At 41.9% G+C, this 23,109-nt stretch overlaps 1 protein-coding gene across 6 annotated transcripts in view; it reads left to right on the plus strand.

The window, feature by feature from the left end:
- The window catches only part of ptpn3 (protein tyrosine phosphatase non-receptor type 3), a 228,470-nt gene that overhangs the window by 32,817 nt on the left and 172,544 nt on the right, over positions 1 to 23,109 (plus strand). Inside the window, exon 1 of one of the 6 annotated variants that reach the window (XM_031903473.1) lies at positions 4,754 to 5,114. The exons of 4 other annotated variants lie outside the window; for them this stretch is intronic. The gene's annotated coding sequence lies outside the window, so the exon portion shown is untranslated. Of the gene's footprint in view, positions 1 to 4,753; positions 5,115 to 5,180; positions 5,205 to 23,109 lie in introns of those variants that run through there. One more of the 6 variants, XM_031903474.1, reaches the window with a different exon arrangement.

Raw genomic sequence — 23,109 nt, forward strand, 5'->3', positions numbered from 1 at the left:
GTGTGTGCCATACTCTGTTTGCCCTATGCTGCCTGTGTGTATGGCACATACAGGCAGCCTACAGTGACACAATGCTGGCACTGCTCCTACAGTCTGCACAATAACTATATATTAAAAAACTTTTTAATTGTAGTACCACCTCAGTATATGTTCTTTTTGTAGTATGCAGGGATTATTTGTGGGTTTCTACTGCTCCTGAGGTGTGAACAGGGGAACAATGGGGATGATTACTGCCTGAGGTGTGAACACTGCAGGGGGTGAACAATGCAGAGATTAAAAGGTGTGAACAGTACAGGGGATTACATATTTAAACAATACAGCCTGATTACAGCCTGAATCTGAGGTGAGAACCATGCAGGGGGTGCAGTTAATCACAGTACTGATACCATTTAAAGCTTACACAAGAGTAAGCCATCAAAGCAGCCAGACAGGTGGGGGGCCACACAGAGGGGGGTCTGGACAGCACTGCGCTAGAGAATGCAGGAAAATAACTTCCGGATTTAACCGGAAGTAAATCAATTACCGTTTTTACTGAGCCCTATACATAGAAGGTAGTGTCATTTATTCATTAACAACTTAGAATATTGCAACTTTTCTATGTTACATAAGTTAATCAAAACATTTTAAAGCTTAATTTGTGTTTTAAAAATTTTGTGTTACTGTTCCTTTAAAAGCCACCCCCACCCCGTCTATGGCATCTTTTTTTATGTTGGGTTGAAAACCCCAACATACTGTTCTTCGACTTTGGCTTCTTCTTCTAATTCTTAGCGTCCCCCATTTTCTAAACGCTACTCCTCCTACAGGTTTAGGGGTACAACACCCAAACTCTCCACACTTCTTCACCCTGTAGCGGAGCAGGTTGTTTGTGCTTTTCTAAGCGATCCTGCCCCTGTCTTTTTGTGGCGCCGCTCTGAACACCCCAATTTTCCATTGACTTTGACAAACTGCTGCCATACTTACTGCTTTGAAGCTACAGCCCCCAAACTTGAATAACATAATAATGGGGTCACCCCGAATTAAACAGCGACATTTGTTGGATGACCCCAAAGTGGGAGGGGCCAACAACAGCCAATCAAATTTTACCCATTGACTTTAATGGGGAAATTGAAACTGCTGCGAATCTTACAGCTTTGAGGCTACACTCCCCAAACTTGAATGATACAGTCATGGGCTCAGCCTGAATGATAATATGATGATTGTTGGATGCCCAAAAGTGGGCCGAGCTGTGAACAGCGAATCAGATTTTACCTATTGATTTGGCAGAAATTCAACCTGCTGCCATTCTCACAGCCAATCAGAGTTTACCTATTAACTTTCAAAGGGGAAATTCAACCTGCTGCCATTCTCCCAGTATTAACCCCAGGGTCCCCAAACTTTTCACAGTTGGTCACTAGGGGACTGCAGTTTTAGTTTTGAAAAGTTGGTCGGAGCCACCAACAGCCAATCAAATGTCACCTATTGATTTTTATTGGTTTGATGCCAGAGTTCCAAAACTTTACACAGTCAGTCACTGGGTGACTACGCATTTAAGGTTTTTTTTAAAAAAACCGCAAAGTGGGAGGGGCTGACAACAGCCAATCAAATTTCACCCATTGACTTTTATGGGGAAATTGAAACTGCTGCCAATCTTGCAGCTTTGAGGCCATACTCCCCAAACTTGAATCACATAGTCATGGGGTCAGCCTGAATGAAAATATGATGATTGTTGGATGCCCAAAAGTGGGCGGAGCTGTGAACAGCCAATCAGATTTTACCTATTGACTTGGCAGAAATCCAACCTGCTGCCCTTCTCACAGTAATAATGACGGGTTCCCCAAACCACCAGGTAAGAAAAAGTGGGCGGAGCCACCAACAGCCAATCAGAGTTTACCTATTAACTTTCAAAGGGGAAATTCAACCTGCTGCCATTCTCCCAGTATTAACCCCAGGGTCCCCAAACTTTTCACAGTTGGTCACTAGGGGACTGCAGTTTTATTTTTGAAAAGTGGGCAGAGCCACCAACAACCAATCAGATTTTACCTATTGATTTTTATTGGTTTGTTGCCAGGGTTCCAAAACTTTGCATAGTCAGTCACTGGGTGACTACTCATTTAAGGTTTTTTGTATTTTTTAAGTGGGTGGAGCTACCAACAGCTAATCAGATTTTACCTATTGACTTTTAATGGGAAAATTCAACCTGCTGCCATTCTCACAGAATTAACACCAGGATCCACAAACTTTTCACAGTTGGTCACTAGGGGATTGCAGTTTTAGTTTTGAAAAAGTGGGCAGAGCCACCAACAACCAATCATATTTCACCTATTGAATTTTATTGGTTAGGTGCCAGGGTTCCTAAACTTTGCACTGGGTGACTACATACTCAAGGTTAGAAAAAGTGGGCGGGCCACCAAAAGCCAATCACATTTCTTTCATTGTTTTCAGTGGGGAAATTTTAACTGCTGCCATTCTCACATGTTTATTGTCAGGGTCCCCAAATTTGCAACAGTCAGTCACTGGGTGACTATGTTCCAAGTTTAGAAAAGTGGGCAAGGCCAACAACAGCCAATCATATTTCGCCTATAGACTTCATATGTTTAAATTTAAACTGCTGACATTCTTTAAATATTAATACTAAGGTCCCCAAACTTTGCAGAGCTAGTCACCAGGTAACTGCGGTTAAGAGTTGGAAAAAGTGGGCAGAGCCACCAACAGCCAACCTCTCCACCCATTAAATTTCATTGGTTTATATTTAACTGATGCCATTATTTAAGTATTAATTCCAGAGTTGTTAAACTTTCCAGAGTTACTCACTGGGTATTTGCCATTCAAAGTTAGAAAAAAGTGAGCGGAGACACCAACAGCCAATCACATTTCACCTATTTACTTTCAATGGTGAAGTGTAAAAGGATGTCTCACAATTTTTATGTCCCCAAACTTTGCACAGTTGGTCACTGGGGGCTGCAGTTCAAAAATAGGAAAAGTGGGTTGGGCCACTAACAGCCAATCAGATTCCATCCATTGAATTTTATTCATTTAAATTTAAAATGCTGCCATTCTCACACTATTTATGCCAGGGTGCCCCCTTTTTGTCACTGGGTGACTTCGACTCAAGGTTAGAAAAAGTGGGCACACTCACCAACCACCAATCACAATTTACCTATTGACTTTTATTGGTTTAAATTTAAACTGCTGATGTTCTGTAACTATTAATCCTAGGGTCCCTAAACTTTGCAGAGTAAGTCACTGGGTAACTGCAGTTCCAGGTTAGAAAAAGTGGACGGAGCCACCAATCAGATGTCACTTGTTGACTTTCAGTGGGGAAATTTCAATTGCTGCCATTCAGACAGTATTAAAACCAGGGTCCCCAAACTTTTCTCAGTGGTTTTACTATATAACTGTGGTCCAAGGTTAGAAAAAGTGGGCGGAGCCAACAACAGATCAGATTTCATTCAGTGACTTCACGCTTTTCAACCCAACATGAAGTTTGTTCTCAAACTTCCCTTTCTAGTTCATTCTGCTTTCCTAGCTCCATTGGAAGCAACATTTTTGCTTTTTAGCCTTGGGAAAGCATTAGGTGTCCGGAAATGGCACCTAGGGACTGGGGGTTTTTCATCCATGAGATCTTTTCCCCCTGCACATTACCTCATATCCTGGGATCTTCAGTAGTGATGGGCGAAATGTTTCAGCAGGCATGGATTCTCGCCGCACGTCCAAAACTTGTCGCCCGTGAAAAAAGAATAGCCGCAGGCGACAAAAGAATAGCCGCACAACGAAAGAATAGCCGCGGGCGACAATTTTTTTTGACGTGCAACATTTTCGCCGTTTTGTGAATCTTTTGAAAGATTCGCAAATTTTTCGGCAAAGCGAAACGGGATAGATTCGCTCATCACTAATCTTCAGCTCTGTTCTGCTTTATAAGGTAGGACAGTATATTTGATCCCATGTGCCTTTCTGGTTTGTCATAATGGCATCCAATGGCAAGTGCTAGTCCCCCCATCCGTATGCCCTCCCAGGCCGTGAGTGTCTGGTGGCAATGGTGTGGGACCCGGCACACTTAATATTTTTGCGGATGGGCGAGGGAGGTGAAGTTAGCAGTCCTCAACATTTAGTTAGTGGCCTGAGTCTGGTGATCTCCATATTCCTTTTTGTTCTACTGTGTGAAAAGATTTTTTTTTTATTAAATGGAGCCAGAGTTCGAAGCCAACCGCCACCCTCACAAAGTCTTTCCTATGGTTGTGTATTAAGAGAAAAAAAAAAAAAGGACCTGACACCCCACTGGCTTTAAACATTGGGCTGGCATGACATGCTACAGATGGATTAGTTTGCCTGATAGTTGTTACATACCTGGGCAGCTTTAGCTGAATGTAACCAGTCATATATTATGGTTACTTGCAGATGGGTGATTCATTGAACATTTCAGTTGCTCTGGATTGTGTTACAGTTGCTAGGGCAGAGCCATGTAGTAACCTTGGGAACTGCCTAATGAAATGTATTCCTGAGTAGCCTCAGGTGAATGTGATTATGTGTTAAGCTACACTCTATCTGTGTTAAGCTAACACAGGGATTGCAGCAGTCCTGTGTTATGGCTACTTGCAGCTACATGGGGTAATGCGTCAACTCCTTTTAGCTGCCTGCATTGTGTTATGGTTACTAGGGCACTGTAGTGTAGTTACTACTAAGAACTAGCTAATTAGATGCATTCCTGAGTAGCCTCAGGTGAATGTGATTACGTGATCAGCTACACTCCAGCTGAGCTTCCCAGAGAGCAGTACTGTGTTATGGCTACTGCTGCTACACCAGCTAATGCCCTAATATTTCACTTAGTAGTCAGGGTAGAGTTGCAGTACCTCTAAGATCTGTACCTGCATTAGCTTTGTATAATTATGTATATGCTCATGGATCCATTACGATTGTAGCCAGATTGAATTGCTGCATTAGGTCCGAAGTTGTTCAGGTGCCTGGCTAGTAGTAGCCTGGTTAATTGTGTTTAAAACTCTGTATAAGGGTCTGTAGTATAAGCCTACAGGCTAATTGGGGTGTAACCAGAGTACCTCTGCTGAATGTAATTATCCAAAGGTGTTGTGACTCTCTTTCCAATCCTGAGTTCCCAGAGTATAGCACCATGGGCTGGGAAGGTAAGGTTCTGTAATAACTGATTTTGTTTGCTGGTTTCTTTATAAGCAGTTCTCCTTTAGGAATCTCTTTCCAGTTTTTTGGTGCCTAAGGTAGGCCATAACTGTTGGCTTATAGTATTATAGAAAATTGAGAGCCCTTTATTCTGATTACTTAAAGGTGTTTTGTACCACACTTGCAGAGGGCTGTAGTCCTTACCCTGTTAGCCAACAGCAATTATTGGCCACACTTTAGGGACCCCAGGCTGGGCTTGTGTTGCTACCAGCAAATGAACACAATTATTTGATTTGTGATTAGCATTCATTTGCTTATGTGTTATTGTGTATTGCCATGTAGTTATCATTCAGGCTTTGCATGGGCACTGTCGCCATTAAGTGTTGTTATACTCATGCTGTATGTTTCTCTGTACAATAATCACCAGCGGATTTTATTTGTTTCACTGTTCTGAGGGGATTTAGAACCCTGTATTATGCATGCTTAAACTGCAAATGTCTGGGTGCCAAATAATATTCATTAGTTCTTCAGCAACCAGTGGCTGGTTACATTTTGGGCAGTAAACATACCTAAAGCTTTAGCTGACTGAATGTTTGCTCTACTGGGCAATGTGCATGTTCATGAATCTGCAGCCCACACAGAGTTCTATCACCAACATTTCTTTTATTTGTGCTATTAGCATGCCTAAAGCTGCAGCACAATTCATGGTTCACTATGTCCTATTATTGCTAAGCTTCATAAGCTGTTGCCAGTTCAGGGTTTTGTAAGCCTTTTCTGCAGTACTTCTAAGACCAGGTAGTATGTATGGGCCAAGCTGCAGGTTTCATTGGGCCCTGTGGTATGCAAGCTGAATGCATTATGGTTATAACTACAGCTGAACCAAAAGGGTTAGGCTCACATGCTGTAGTTCAACAGTGGGGCCATTGGGCCTGTAGTAATTATTGAGCCTGGCATCAACCATGATGCATAATATGCTGCCAAACAAACATTCCTCTGAGTTTGCAGATATTCTGGACCCCAGCAACATGCGTTCCTTTATGCTGCAGGGAGGCATCACTTTAGTAGTATATACACTTGGTGAATAGCATCTGACTTGCGTGTTCTGCAGGGCTCTCTCATGAGTTTGATCTACATGGTAAGTCAGTCCAAAAACATTTGAGTGAACCAGGGGCTCGCTCCATTACTGGCTTGAAGCAAACCCATCAGTGTGTTCATGAATCTCTGCATGGCTACTGTATAACACAGCCTTTTTGAAAGGTGCCATTACGCTTGTATATGTACGTTGGTATCGCCTCTTAAGACCTTAAGGCTGGCAGGTTGCAGCCAATCTCCTGGCATCTGCTGGATCACAGTAGCTCAAGCAGGGTAATAAGATGCCATGTACATTACATCGTAATTAAGTTGCTGGTAATCTCCTCTGCCTTGAGAATAGCTTCACAGCTTGACGCTTGTTTTCAAAGCTCTGCTATGTTTTTTGTTGACGGGTTAGGTGCTTGTTACCCAGCAAGTAGCCGTTAAATAGGCTTTATGCATTACCTTGCTAATCTATCATTGTCACTTCTGTTGGGTTCGGAGGGTCTAACCCTTGCATTGAATTGGCTTGGGGATTACAGCTGTTTAGGCAATATTGTATACATGCTACAGGGCTTGAGAATATATAAAGGTTCACCTAACTTCCAATTACATGCTGTGAGTAAATGTTTTGGGGTAGCTGCCATTCCGTACCTAGTTCCCCCAAGAGGACACGTGTTTGCGCTTTGAGTTTTCTGTTACATACTGTTCTGATTGCAGGGTGTATGGCATGGTATGACCTTGTATCTCAAGGGGTGTATCTGAGCGTCACATTCGCACTGCTTGGGATGACCTATGCTTTCAATTTAAGGACTGTACCATCATGAGGTAAGTTCTAGCTACATCTCCCTGCCTAGGGCCCAGTTATCAGGCCCATATTATTGCCTGCACAACATTAATTACTTGCCCTGAAGTATTGTGCCTTGGATGAGGGTGCCTCCAGCTGGGAAGCTTGAAACAGGGTGTTTTTGGCTTCTGTCAGAATGGTCAGGATACAAGGCATACACACTGGTTAGGTCTAGAAGCTCTAACCTTAACTAATACTTGAAAGACATTCCTTATTCCTACCCAGTTGTCTACATTGGCTGGGATTATGCCTTCCTGTTCCCATGCTATATATTAGTTTAGCAGCAAAAAAATCCAGTAGCACACTGAAGATGCAAATCGTGAAAAAAATGTGTTTTATTTGCCCAAGTACATATAAACAAGCAAAGAGCAATGTTTCGGGCCCCTCCGGACCCTTTCTTGAGCTTGAGCTTCCCGTCCAGGTCATATCATATGTAGTGACATTGTCGTTCATTTCTTCTGCTTGGCTTGCTCCGGGAACAAGGTAGTAATGAGGCATAGATTGCCCAGCTTGTCTCATCTTATGCCAGTCATCCTCAGAAATGTTTACCATAATGGGTCAACATATAGTCCAAAATTTAGGGACTGTTTTGTCATTGCAGTACCTGAGATTCCTGGAATTAGGTTACCCTTGTGGAGGATTATCATTCTAGTATGTCACCTCGGCATGATGGCATCCTTTAAAAATCGTTACGGGATAGAGTGCTACTAGCAGTCAGCATAAGCACATATAGGTCGGACAGGGCTCACACGGTTTCTGCCTATAGTACTTCCTTAATGATGCAAATCTTCTACCTTGTGGTTTTCATGTTGCATTAGTTTCAGATACTGATGTGTATAGAGACCTGGTTCTCTGCTATGGTTTAACAGGTATCTTCCACTTGTGAATTTCACAGCTGTCAAATGGTATGCCTCTAAATAGTTTTGTGAAATTCTGAGTTTGTTCTCATGGTGTGTCAGGCACTGTCCACTTCTAACCAAGTGGAGATGAGATGGTCACACTCACTGTGTGTTTTTCTCTGTGTAGCTCTGGGTCGTAGCATGATCTTCTTTCCTTAGTATCACTGTTCGATCTTTCTCCTGGTTTGGATTTGAGATCAGCCAATCCTATTAGAAGTCTCCAATACATTGTTAGGTTCTTCTCCTTAAGTCATTAGCATGACAATGGATAGGTTACTATGACGTTCAGCAAAGTTATTGCAGTATCATCCAGAAGTCAGCCAGAGCCTAGTTTCCTTCCCAATTGGGTATTAGCTTGCTATGTCCCAGAAAGTGCTGACCAGGGAAAATTGTATCATACTTACCATGATTTTCCTTTCTGGGAGTACTCCATATCAGCACGTTCCCATCCCTTTATGCAATGGTAGTCTTAAAGCTCGTAACAAAGATGCCATTGAGGGGTGGGGGTGGCTTTTAAAGCTTTGGGTGTGGGGGAGGGGATATCTCAGGTAGTGCTGATATGGAGTACTCCCAGGAAAGTAAAATCACGCTATGATACAATTTTTCCTTACCTTTTGATATTTGCCCTCACTTTTTTGACGTCCAGCGCTAATTGGTAACTCAGGCAGCAGGTTATGTAGCTTTCCTGTTTACTCATCAGAGCCTTGTGAAATTGTTAAACATACTACTAGTTTGCTGAAGCATGTTAATTTGTTTTGTTGTGAATGTTTTTGATTTCCCATATGAGTTTATAAATGCCAGAACAGTGCTACAGGTTTTTGTTTTATGGCAAAAAATGTATTTTATTTTCAGGAGTTAAAAGAACTGAACAGTTGTTTTGGTTTTGGGAAAACTTCTAAATACTGGAATTATTCAAATAACCTAGATTTTTCAGCATGCCTAACTGTAATCTATTTAATCCTAAACAGATTTTGTTTCAGGCCAATACTGTCACACCAGCCTGTGTATCAGCCTGTGAGTTGTTAGTTTAAAGTAATAATGAAACATTTCTATTGGTGATAGGAATGGTCATTATTATTGCCAAAGAACCACCTTTTATATTTTCTGAAAATTACACGCACACACATGAAAATTGCAACCAATTGCTAGTGTTACATTAGTGATGTGACACTCTGAAATATAAACATTATGAGGCATTTTCATCAAAGTACGAGTTTGAATCCCAAAATGGGTAAAATTCGGATTAGATACGATAATTTCTGATGATCGGAAATGTCACAAAAATGCTTACGATAAAAATCGTAATAGTCACGATAATATCGTATTGGTAATTGGAAAGTCACTAAATTTACATATCCGAATGATTGTAAACGGCGGGAGAACCTTTCTGACTTTGATCTTTCTGTGCATGTTTTTGGAAGCCCCCCATAGGGCTCAATGGCACTCTGCAGCTCCAACCTGGGCAAAGGAAAGTCACGATAACGAAGCTTTAATGAATCCGAAATTTTTGTACTCGTTGAGACAAATGTGATTTTAACGGAAAAAAAATACCCACAGTTCTATGAATTAGAAAAAATATGAATTTTTCCCCTCACGTCCCTTGGCAGCACTTACTTAGAGAAACGTCATACCTAGGGTAGGAAAAACGCCGCCTTCTCCAATAAATTATTCCGCCCCCTTCTCCCATAAAACCCTCTTCCCTCCACCAACCTTCAGTGTTTTTTTCCTACCGGAAGGATCACACCATTACTTTGCCTGGGCGCCTGTCAGAAGACTGTGCCCCCAGATGCTGCATAAGTCCAGGGCGTCATTCAGATGAGTGTGCCCCCTGTGATGTGGTAACAAAAATACCCTTACGCTGAAGCCCAGGAGGGCTTGATGTGGGTCGCCAATCGAACGATTGTGCCTCCCCTGAGTGAGTGTAACGCACATTGTGTGTGTGTCTTGGAGTTGCTGCATGTTCCTTGGAGGCGCCGGCTGTGACGTCACTAACTCGCGCCGCGCTGCGTAGGTGGAATGCAGACGTGAGGCAGATGGAACGCATAGAGCCCCCCAGGGGGTGCTGATGAGTTAGTAACTTGGATGAAAGGGGCTATGCTCCAAGCCTTTGAATCATTCAATCAGCAATAGCCTAGATAATCTCTGCAAGCTGAGGGGTCTCTTTATGAAGACTCGTCTTCTGATACTTCCCTTGGGGAAGGGACCTCAAAGTGTAAATTTGATTCTGACTCAGTAGATGCCTTGATTGCAGCGGTCAGAGATACAGTGGGGCTGGAAGAGTCTTCTGAGCCTTCCAAAAAATCAAGCAAATTGTTTGCTAATATAGGTAAACGTGAAGCATCTTTTCCAGTTGATGAAGCTATTAAGAATAAGATTCTAAATCAGTGGGCAGTATTGGATAGGAAATGGGGCTTGCAAAAGAAATTTAATTTGCTTTTCCCCTTTGATGTTGAAGATGCAAAATTCTGGGATACAGTTACTAAACTAGATCCTCCAGTAGCCCAAACAGTTAAGAGGACTACTTTACCCATGTAAGACCGTACTGGCCTCAAAGACCCTATGGATAGAAAAGCAGAAGGCGCTCTAAGGAAGGCTTAATTGGCAGCCACAGCTGTGTTTAAACCGGCAATAGAAGCAGCATCAGTAGCTCGGTCACTCAAAGTTTGGATTATGCAGCTGGAGAAGCCCTTAAAAAAGGGTATTTCAAGAGAAAATCTTTTATCGGATCTTCCCATGTTGATGTCTGCCTCAGACTTTTTAACTGGAGCAGCTTTAGCCTCGGTTGATATATTAGCCAAAAAGACCTCTTTCACCACTTCTGCTAGGAGAGCTTTATGGCTAAAGCCTTGGAGAGCTGATATTGTATCTAAGAATAGTCTTCTTAACTTACCCTTTGAAGGAGAAAAACTTTTTGGGTCAAAACTAGAGATGCTAGTAGAGAAAAAGTCAGATAAGGTGAGGAGCCTGCCTCAAGATAAAAGATCTTTTAAGCGTCCATTTTTTCGAGGCTGTAAGACCTCTTATGGATATAGACAAGACTGGAGATCTAGCAAATCTAGCAGAACCTTTGGACAGTCCAGAGGGAAATCCTCTAGAGGAAGGGGGCGCCCTAGCTTTTGGCTCAACCGTGGCAGTTCAGTCAGGCATATGTGTTTCCACCAATTCCCATCATAGCAAGAAGATTGCTCTTTGTTCCACGGAAATAATTCTGATGGCTCCCTCCTGGCCCAGGAGAAATTGGTACTCCAATCTCCTCCTCCTTGACAACTCCCAGTAAAAGAGAATCTTCTCTCCCAAGGTCCAATCCTGCATCTTAACCCAGCAGACTTAAGTCTCACAGCTTGGAGACTGAAAGGGATGTCATGAGATCGCAGGGAGTTTCCTCGCCAGTTATTGAGATTCTGTTGCAAAGCAGAAAGAAGGTGACAAATTTAATTTACCAAAGAGTTTGGGTTTCTTTCAGAAAGTGGTGTGCCAGCAAGAGACTGACTCCAGAAGCAGCCCCAGTATCAGTAATTTTGGAATTTTTGTATGATGGATTCCAGAAAAATCTCGCTCCAGCTACACTTAAGGTTCAGATTGCGCCTCTATCTGCCTTCCTAAGTAAGACTTTAGCGGAACATCCTCTTAATACCCTTAATTCTAATTGGGATTTGGACGTGGTTCTAAAATCCTTGCAACGCGCTTCCTTTGAACCTCTGGGAGAAGCTTCTATGTTTTACATTTTTATCAAAACAGTATTCTTAGTGGCCATCTGTTCAGCAAGGCGCATAGGTGAAATTCAAGCCTTGTCCTGTAAGGAATCGTGTTTGCAAATTTTTCCAGATAAGATCATCCTTAAAGCAGATCCCTTATTCAGACCAAAAGTTTCAGCTAATTTTCATAGAAATTTCAAAGTTATTGTCCCAGCTTTTTTTTTGCTAATCTAAAGAATGAGGCAGAACGGAAACTACATTTGCTTGATGCACGAAGATGTGTTCTTTTCTATTTGAAGAAAGTCCATCCCTTTCGGAGATCACACAACCTGTTTGTCTTATTTTGTGGCATTAACAAAGGCAAGGTAGCTTCTAAATTTGCCATTGCCAAGTGGATAAAGCTTGTGATTTCTATTGCATATTCTTCAGCAAGACTGGTTCCAGTGGGTCTCAGGGCACATTCTACAAGAGCAGTATCAGCTTCACAGGCAGAACTTGGAGGCTTTTCAGTGAACCAAATATGCAGGACGGCTTCGTGGGCAAGTTTCAAAACTTTTTGCAGATCATTATCCTGTAAATGAGTTCTCCTGGGTAAGTGGCTTTCGCTAATACAGTTCTCCTTTCTGGGTGTAAAGTTTCCCCCCTTGATTACTGCTACTGAGAGTTAAGTGCTGCCAAGGGACGTGAGGGAAATAAAAAATTTATACTCGCGTAAATTCCTTTTCCCTCAGTCCCGAAGGCAGCACAATATCCCTCCCTTAGTAAATATTTCAGCAGCATTGTGTTGTGTTTATTGCTTGAGAAATCACTGAAGGTTGGTGGAGGGAAGAGGGTTTTATGGGAGAAGGGGGCGGAATAATTTATTGGAGAAGGCAGTGTTTTTCCTACCCTAGGTATGACGTCTCTCTAAGTAAGTGCTGCCTTCGGGATGTGAGGGAAAAGGAATTTACGTGAGTATAAATTCTTTATTTTTGTATTCGGACTGTCGGACTTTGATAAATGTGCCCCTATGCCTGCTTATTGGAGGATCTCGTCCCTTCCAGCCAAGTGTTACTGGGATTATGGAGTAGAGCAGCGGTTCTCAACCTGTGGGTCCGGACCCCTTTTGATGGTCAGAGGGGTCTGTCACAACCTCAGGGCCGTGAGTTCCCAGACATAGGGCAGGACCCAAAGAGCAAACAGTTGGTATCACAGGATGAGGCGTTTATTGGAGAAATGGCAAGTAGCCATCAGCAGGTTCCCATAAGCCAGTAGGTGGTAGCCAGCCTGCACTCTTGTTCCTTAGGGAATAGGGAAATACACACAGTTGGGGGGAATCTTCTTGCCCCAGCTAAGGTAGATTCCAGGGGAACACAGGGGAGGGGGTCCTGCCGTAGCTAAGGTTACACCCCAGACAAAAGGCTCCTTGGAACTGTTGGCAGCCACCTTTTGTAGCCAGAAAGGGAACAGCCCCTGTCGTAAAACCAAAACAGGATTTGACTCCTTCTGCCAACCCAAAGGCAGCTTCCAGAGGGGCCAATCATAGCTAATCCCACTGTGCCTATGGGAAGCCACCTAGTGAGCATGCCCAGTTCAGTCTTTTGCATTTACTAGACAGAGCACTGCTCTCACAAGGGGTAGCTATGTGTATTGTGTCACTATGGGGTCTGGCTCTGTGTGCCCTCACAATAGGGGCAATTACATGGGGAGGGCCAGACAGAGCTGGCTGGCTACACACCTAGATGAGATTAACCTACACAATGCATTTGCTACAACAAACAGAATATACATAAACAGAAATATCTCATGGTTTCATCCAACTTATACAGTTTGTTATGTCACAGGGTCGCCTAAGACCATCGGAAAACACCAGTTGAATGCCCTTTTTGATAGTAACGTTATTAGTCTTTTTTTAGGGAAGTCATCCGGAGCTGATCATGTGTTTTGAAGAAGCTTAAAGTAACCTTATGATATGCTTTAGATGACTTAATTCAAAAAAAGAAACGATAAGGTCCATAAAATAACCAAGGTTCTTCTGAACATTTCAGGTCTCTTTAAAAATATATTGCATAAAGCAGCCCTACTGTAATAGCCCTACTTAATCTAAATAAAGATTTTTGGCACTGGATAATCTTAAAAAAAAACTGTCATTTTAAATAATACCCACTGTGCTCACTCTCAAACCAAAACACACCTATACGAGGGGTCTCAAAAGTTTGTGAACCCCTTAACATTTTTTTATATGAAGAAAACCTAGCTAAACAAATGAAACAGAAATTATATTTGGTCATGTATTTGAAAAAAACAAGACTTCAAATTATATATGTTAATCTTAAGAATTCACTTACTTTTACCACATGCAGATATGTTATTGGATGTTTTTTTTTTTTTTTTCCATCAATGGGATGACAATCTGGTGGGTGAGAGACCCTGTTTTAGAGTACGGGAATCCAGCAAAGCCTGATCACATATACAACACATTTGTGGATGTGTATCGTGGCTTGAATAAAAGGTGTCTGAGAACCTCATAAAGTCTTTGACGCCCATAAGGCTGAAAAAAGGTTACAAGACTATCTTTAGAGTTTGGACTCCACCAGTCAGACAGACTGTACAAATGGAGGAAATTTAAGACCGATATTAACCTACCCAGAAGTTGTCAACCATCAAAGATAACGCCAACTGCAAAGTGTCTAATAGTCCAAGAGGTTACAGAGGAACCCAAGGTAATTCTAAGCAACTGAAGGCCTGTCTGACAGGATCTGGCCATGGTCAGGACAGGCAGCGAGGATTGAAGTCATTAACCAGACAGGAGTCAAAAACTGAATAACGGCAATCACAGGCTTTGAACATGATCTGATAACCAGAAGCCAGCTTGGGCACGGTACAGTGGGCGAAAACGAGTTTTAAAGGCAGAGAATCAATCAGAAGTTCAAAAGTGTGAGTGACGAAAGTAAAATCCAATGAAACCTTTATTAACTTCTTTGTTTATCAATAATGCGTGCAATGGACACGCTCGTGAAATCATGGTTTTTTTAGTCATCTTGCAACCGTATAATTTCTGAAAAACTTCTTAATATATAACCTATCCCCTTTGCAGCTTCTCTTGCTGATACCTGGCAATCAGGCAACCCCACTTTATTTAATAATCATCAAAGTGATCTGGCAATGTTAAAATGAATGCAGTGTAATTGGGCTCAGAGAAGCGTAACAATAGTAATGCAACCATGCAGTATTTGGCCTGTCACAAGCTATCCATCCATTTGGCCTGTGGAATGATTGTTTGGATATCGTACAAGGTAGCGTCACATTTGGCTGCCTTAACATGACTCCTGTCTATTCAAAAGGGTCCCATGTTAGATTTTATGCTGGAGTTAGTCAATACCTTTCAAAAGAATTGTATGATTTCTGTATGATTAATGTGCTTAGTTGTATGCAGGCCAAGATGCAGTGAATATGCTGTTGTAGGATTTGCTTGATTTTTTTGTATGCCATGAATACTAAAACTAGTAAATAAACATTTGCACACATACCAACAGATCTGTAAGCAACTGCATTTGCACAACTCTCCACCCCCAAGTGGTTTTACATTTTGTTGTCTTTTAAAGTAATTCTCCATCTCTTTCCAATTTGTCAATTGCTATTGAAAGTGTTATTTGTCTGGACTCCTGTATCCAACTCCTGAAATTGTTTTGCAAGTCAACTGAATCAAAGACCTAGAGAAGATCTCATTTATATTACATTGTTTTAGGGCAAAGACATGAGGTGATAAGTTGGCGCAGCTTTTAAAAAGAAAGTTTGTTGTGGTGACTAATCGCAGTGACTTTCTGGCCTTAGGGTATTGTATAAGTTGCCTGCAACTAATCGCGCATGGTTTTTTATTGCGCGGGTTGGTTTTTAAAGGTGTCTTCGCCCTTAAGAGTCAGATGCAATTACAGTTGTAGGACCATAGAATTTTTTTCAATTAAGTTACCATTTATTGGAAAGTTGCTCATAACGGCATTTTCTTTCATTATGCTAAAATCATTCCTTTTGGTAGAAGACCCTTGGGGTATACTTACCTAGATTTGGTTTAGAAGACTGTCTGGTAATGTGATACTGTTGGCTACATGTCAGCGTGTGGTGCATCTTCGATCCTGTAAGTGGTGGGACTACACAACGCAAACAATGCCACTTGTGCCCACTTATATAGGGCTGACCATTTGGATACAGTTGGTGTAAGCCAATGTATGGTTATTATAAGGGCAGTCGCATATGGAATGTTGTTGCCTGTCCACGAATGATTGGCTTTATGTCTTGAAAATACTCTTTCGTGCTGACTCTGCTGGTTGCAGAATTATTGAAACATGGGACTGTGAGAAATGATGTTTTATATTCAAACATGAAAAAATAAATTTCTTTTGGCTTTTTTTATGTATTTTTTTTTAAATGAGTAGACTACTGTGCTCTGGTGGTGGTGATTTTTTCATATTGCATTCCAGCACCACTCCTTGAAAAAGTATTTCAACACCCTTGCTCCCTCCCCCCCACTGATAGCAACATTTAGCAATAGTGAAAGTTTTCATCTTTAATACTGCTTTTTGGAAACAGGTTGTGATTTTCAAGGGGAACAAAGGCTTTTGCACTGTCCTGTTTTTTAGTTTGTGTGCTAGAATACATCATGTACTGTATATCAATACCAATAAAGAGGAATGCTTGCATAGAGATGAAGTCATCATAAGAAATACACAGTAAGAGTAAACAAGAATAGCACACCAGATTCACTGCTTGTTTTTTCTGCCAAATGCAACACGACAGAAGTATGGAAAAGTGGCAGCACCTGACTTTTTCATGTGTTCAACTAAAATAAATTGCATGTTTTTTTTTGTTTTTATTTCATTGACTTCTTTTGAGGCCATGCAGATACAAGTAATAACATTGCACACATTTTGCTACTGATAAAAAATTACTACTTTTTATGTTTTAGTTAGTGACTTTTCCTAACATGCGACTTTGTGGTTTAAGCCAGGTCATGACATGGGGATAGCATTTTAGGAAAAGGAATGATAAGGGACTTTATTATGATATTTGTTTGAAATGGCACACAGGTAAAAGTAGTTGAAGGAGAGGTGAAAGTTCTAAATACCAGTTCTCTCAATCCTTCCTGCACCCAAAGTACATATTACTATACTCTCTAGAATTCATGGCTGAAACCAAGGATTAGTGTAAAAATCTAACCAATATAAAAACAAAATACAGAAGGGACAGAAACTGAATACGTGTATAGGCAACTTGCATAAAGCTATATGATGGTGCAAAATGCTCAGATTAAAAATGCTGGTCAGAAAGGTTTTCAACGATGGTAATCCTGTATTACTTGGTCAAGCAGTTTCTCTATACCTGGTAACACAACCACTTGCTTTTGGGCCAGTCCCTCATGGAGGGTTACTGGGCTTGACTGTGATTTCTCTGAACCACTATGCAAATGATTGCCAGTGTCATAGGCCTGCTGAGCCTCCCAACAAAGACAACAACTATAAATGCTTAGAGGAGAAATCTAGATAAAAATCACATTATTATTAATTTAACATGGCCCTAATATGCATTACAGATAGTTCCATTTCAGATTCCAGTTCAGAGTAAAGTTACATCCTTAACTCCAGCCTGCAGAAGGCTTCCTATTTGCTTTTTTATTTTCTCTCTCCCTACTAACATTTGATTTGATAAATGCTCCAGCTGAAGGCATTAGAACTGCAGGAGTGTAATTTGCTTTTGAGTAGTGAATGTTTGAAAATGTACAGGAAATCAAAATGCTATGGAAACATGGGTCCATTTGGTATGCAGAGTGCCCATTATTTAAGACCCAGTACCTTCATAAAACAGCATGGTTGCATAGGGTTGAAAAAAGAGTCCATTGAGTTCCAACCCTTCCAAGTAGACCCATTGCAAACATAAACCTATACTGACCTATCTATACACTCGCATACATAAACGATATATACCAACATCAATACTAACAGAACATTAATAGAATCCGCTATCACGACATCACTAGGAAGGGCATTCCACAACCTCACTGTGAAAAACCACCTACGCTGCTTCAAATGAAAATTCCGTTCCTCATCTTAAGGGGTGGCCTATGGTGCTCTGATCATTTTTATGGAAAAAAGAACATCCCCTATCTGCCTATAGTCCCCTCTAATGTACTTGTACAAAGTAATAATGTCCCCACACAAGCACCTTTTTTCCAAACCCAACTGTGACAGTCTGACCTCAGTTTAAATCTTCCATCCCCTTTACTAGTTTTGTTGCACACCTCTGCACACTCTCCAGCTCATTAATATCTTTCTTAAGGCCTGGAGCCCAAAACTGCACTGCATACTCAAGGTGAGGCCTTACCAGAGACCTATAAAGAGGCAAAATTATGTTCTCATCCCTTGAGTCAATGCCTTTTTTTTTTTTTTTTTTTTTTTTTTTTTTTATGCAAGGAAAAATACTTATTACTTACTATTTGCTTTAGTAGCAACTGAATGACATTGCCTAGAACAGCGGTTCTCAACCTGTGGGTCGGGACCCCTTTGGGGGTCGAACGACCCTTTCATAGGGGTCGCCTAAGACCATTGGAAAGCACATACTTCCGATGGTCTTAGGAATAATCTTATGGTTGGGGGTCATCACAACATGAGGAACTGTATTAAAGGGTCGTGGCATTAGGAAGGTTGAGAACCACTGGCCTAGAATTATACAACTTGTTATCAACAAAAATCCCCAGATCATTCTCAATTAAGGATACCCCCAACACACTAACATTTAGGGGCACATTCATGAAATGCGAGTTCGAATCCCGAATGGGATAAATTCAGATTGGATACGATGATTTGTTAATATCGCAAATATCACAAATAGGCTTACGAAAAAATCGTATTAGTCACGATAATATCGTATTGGCGATCCGAAAGTCACAATTTTCGTAACGAACGATCGTAAAAAATGCAGGAAAACCTTTCCGACTTTGATCCTTCTGGCATGATTTTGGAAGCCTCCCATAGCAATCAATGGCACACTGCAACTCCAACCTGGCCCAAGGATAGTCACGATACTGAAGCTTGAATGAATCCCAAACTTTCGTACTTGGCGCGACAATACGGTTTTGTCGCAAAATACGAAAAAGTCGCGCAAGGTACGAAAAAGTCGTCGAAAATACGCTTTGAACGTACGAGCGTTGTGTTTATATTATTTCTACCAGAGCTAACTTTGCACTTTTCAACATTGAGCCTTATTTTCCATATTGCTTCCCAGTTTTCCAGTTTTGTCAAATCGCTTTACAAAGTGGCAGCATCCTGCATCGAACTTAGTTTTGAACAATTTAGTATCGTCAGCAAAATAAGAAACGGTACTTTGTATGCCCACCTCCAGGTCATTAATAAAAAAGTTAAAAAGCAAAGGACCAAAGACTGACCCCTCCAGTACTCCAATAACAACACTGGCCCAATTAGAAAATGTTCCATGTACCACCACTCTCTGTAATCTATCCTTCAGCCAGTTTTCTATCCAAGTACAAATATTATGTTCTAAGCCAATATTTCTCAATTTGATCATTAACTTTCTGTGCGGTACTGTGTAAAATGCTTTATCAAAGTACAAGTAGATGACATTCACTGCCATTCCAGCATTGACGTTCCTGGTCACCTCCTCAGGAATAAAAGGTAATGAAATTATTCTGCCAAGATCTGTTGTGCATAAAACCATGCTAGCACAAGCTTATAGTATTGTGATTTACAATGTATTCAAGCATCCTATCGCTTATTACCCCTTCCAAATGCTTTCCTACCACTGGTAGAAACCACTGTCTGACTAACAGGCCTATAGTTTTCTGGCTGATCCCTTTTTGCCTAACGGCACCGCATTAGCAATTCACCATTTTCTCTGCATCATGCCAGACCTTAATGAATCCTGAGAAATTTAGTGAAGAGGTTTAGCAATCACATCGCTAATTTAATACCCTGGGATGAATACCATCTGGTTTTGGACCTTTGTTTACCCTTTACATGTTCACGTATCTTTTGAGTTTACTCCTGAGTTACCAATGCAAGTATTTATATATACTGGCTGCTGACGACATCAATGAGTACACAGACTCTGCAGATTCATCAGGAAATGCGTAAATGATGTTGTCCCATCCAAAACAGTGAAAGTCTACCCGAATCAAAAACCATCGATAAACAGTAATGTTCGCATGGCACTGGTGGCACGAAACTCTGTCTTTGCTTTGAGAGGCAGGTTAAGGACTTCATCTACTCTGCTCTACCGGACTCACTGGACCCTCTACAATTTGCATATCGCCACAACAGGTCCACTGATGACACCATAACCCTGACATTATACACTGCTCTCTTGCACCTGGAGAAGAGAGACACGTATGTGAGAATGCTGTTTGTAGATTACAGCTCAGCATTCAACACCATTATTCCCTCGAAGCTGGACAGGAAACTACAGGATCTAGGATTGAGCAGCTCTCTCTGCAGCTGGATCCTTAACTTCCTGTCACAGACGCCAGATAGTCAGACTGGGCAGCACCACCTCATCCTCCATCATTATGAACACTGGTGCTCCACAGGGGTGTGTACTGAACCCTCTCCTGTATTCACTCTACACCTACGACTGCACAGCTGCTAACAGCTCCAACATCATTGTGAAGTTTGCGGACGACACAACAGTGAGGAAGTCAGTGCCCTGTCACATTGGTGCCAGGAGAACCATTTCACCCTCAGTGTTACAAAGACCAAAGAGATGATAGTGGACTTCGGGAGGTGTGGAGGAGTACATACCCCCATCACCATCAGTGGAGCTGCTGTGGAGAGAGTGAGTAGCTTCTGTTTCCTGGGTGTGCATTTAGCAGAGAATTTCACATGGTCAATTCACACGTACAAAACATTGAAGAAAGCGCAGCACCGCCTCTTCTTTATCAGGAGGTTGAAGAGATTCGGCATGAGCCCCTGCATCCTCAGGACCTTCTACCGCTGTGCCATTGAGAGCATGCTCACTGGATGCATCACTACCTGGTACGGCAACAGCACTGCCTACAATCGCAAAGCTCTGCAGAGTGTGGTGCGGTGTTCCGAAAGGATAATTGGAGGTGCTTCCCTCCCTTCAGGACATCTATAGGAAGTGGTGCCTGAGGAAAGCGGAGAGGATCATCAAAGACTCCAGTCATCCTAGCCACGGACTGTTCAAACTACTTCCGGCAGGCAGGATATATAGCAGCATCCGGTCCCGAACCAGCAGGCTGAGGGAAAGCTTCAGGCCATCAGACTGCTGAACACTGACCCCTAACACTTGATAGAAACTTCATAGACACTTGAGCAACACTACGGCACTATTCATGTGCACTCATTCTTTTATTTTGTACATACATTATACATGCCTACTCTTGTGCATATTTATTCTATATATTGTACTCCACTGCTGCTTGTGAAGCTTGCACACAAGAATTTCACTCATGTGTACTGTACCAGTGTACCAGTAATATGATGTGACAATAAAAGTAAATATTAAAGAGGAAGCCTAGATTACCTGGCTCCACAGTTGTGTAGACAGATTAAAAATAAGAATTTAAAATTTCTGCTTTTTGCCTGTTCTCATCAACCAACTGACCCCCCTGTGGGGGATACCAACCCCTTCTTGCTTAATTTTTTTACTATGTACATACTGTGAGGAACATAAGTGTGATTTTGCAAGTTCTCCCACTTTAGAAATCAAGGAGGGGTCTGAAATTCACATTGTAGGTGCATTCCCACTGTGAGAGATGGCATTTAAAAAAAAAAATATCAGGAAATCACATTGTATGATTTTTAAAGAATTTATTTGTATTGCACTGCTGCACATAAGTATTTGAACACCTGAGAAATTCAGTGTTATATTAGGTACAGAAGCCTTTGTTTGCAATTACAAAGGTCAAACGTTTCCTATAGTTCTTGACCAGGTTTGCACACACTGCAACAGGGATTTTGGCCCACTCCTCTACACAGATCTCCTCTAGACCTGTAAGGTTTCGGGGCTGTCGCTGAGCAACACGGATTTTCAGCTCCCTTCAAAGATTTTCTATTGCCCCATAGCCCTTTACAACCGTGGAGGTCCACAATTTTGTCTCTGGTGTCTTTTGACAGCTCTTTGGTCTTGCCCATGGTAGTAGTTGGAGTCTTGACTGACTGTGGGGTGGACAGGTGTCTTTAAAGAGCTCAGACAGGGGCTACTAGTTTAGATTAATGAGTGGAGTAGAGGTGGACTTTTTAAAGGCAGAGTAACAGGTCTTTGAGAGCCAGAACTCTTGCTGATTGCCAGGTGTTCAAATACTTATGTGCAGCAGTTCAATACAAATAGATTGTTTAAAAATCATACAATGTGATTACTTGCAAAATTGCAGGGTGTTCAATTACTCATGTTCCTCACTGTATTTAAAAAAAAATATATATAGAAAAAAAGTCATCTGAAGAAATAGGGAGTTTTAATTAATTATGCAGCCAATTGCTTACAAATAATGAATATAATAATTGGGTGAGTGGTTTTAGTATTTTTGTGAATGCAGACAAATCTGTTAAGAAAATACACCTTAAGAGGGTACTTGCTAACCCTGATACACAAGAAAAAAAACCCTCTAAAGCAGTGCTGTCCAACTGGCGGCCCTCGACCCCCCTCTGTGTGGCCCCCCCCCTGTCTGGCTGCTTTGATGGCTTACCTTTGAGTAAGCATTAAATGGTATCAGTACTGAGATTAACTGGCTCCCTGCATAGTTCTCACCTCAGATTCAGGCTGTAATCCCCTGTGTTTTTCACACCTTTTAATACCTGCATTGTTCACCCCCTGCAGTGTTCACACCTCAGGCTCAGACTGTAATCACTCCCATTGTTCCCTTCTTCACACCTCAGACATAGGTACTGTAGGCAGAATATGGCACATACAGCCAGCATAGGGCAGGTAGAGTATGGCACACACAGGCAGCATAGGTCAGGGAGGGTATGGCACACACAGGAAGGGTAGGGCAGGCAGAGTATGGCACACACAGTCAGGGTAGGGCAGGCAGAGTATGGCACACACAGTCAGGGTAGGGCAGGCAGAGTATGGCACACACAGTCAGGGTAGGGCAGGCAGAGTATAGCACACACAGGCAGGGTAGAGCAGGCAGAGTATGGCACACACAGGCAGCATAGGGAAGGTAGAGTATGGCACACACAGGCAGGGTAGGACAGGCAGAGTATGACACACACAGACAGCATAGGACAGGCAGAGTGCTGCCTGTGTGTGCCATACTCTGCTTGCCCTATGCTGCTTGTGGGAGGTGAACCTGGCAGGGGTTTGTTGTGGAAGTTTGTTAGTAGTTGGAAATAGCCATTAAATGGCCCCAAAGGTGTGTAATTATGTACTGGGGGTTGCTCTGCTATCCACAGGGGAGGAGGAGGCATATGGAATTTAAGGGTATATCTTAATATGACATAATTCTTTCACATATGAATGATGGTTGATATCCCCACAGTAAGGA

This window comes from Xenopus tropicalis, chromosome 6 (genome assembly GCF_000004195.4).
Source record: "Xenopus tropicalis strain Nigerian chromosome 6, UCB_Xtro_10.0, whole genome shotgun sequence".
NCBI classification, from domain to species: domain Eukaryota; kingdom Metazoa; phylum Chordata; class Amphibia; order Anura; family Pipidae; genus Xenopus; species Xenopus tropicalis.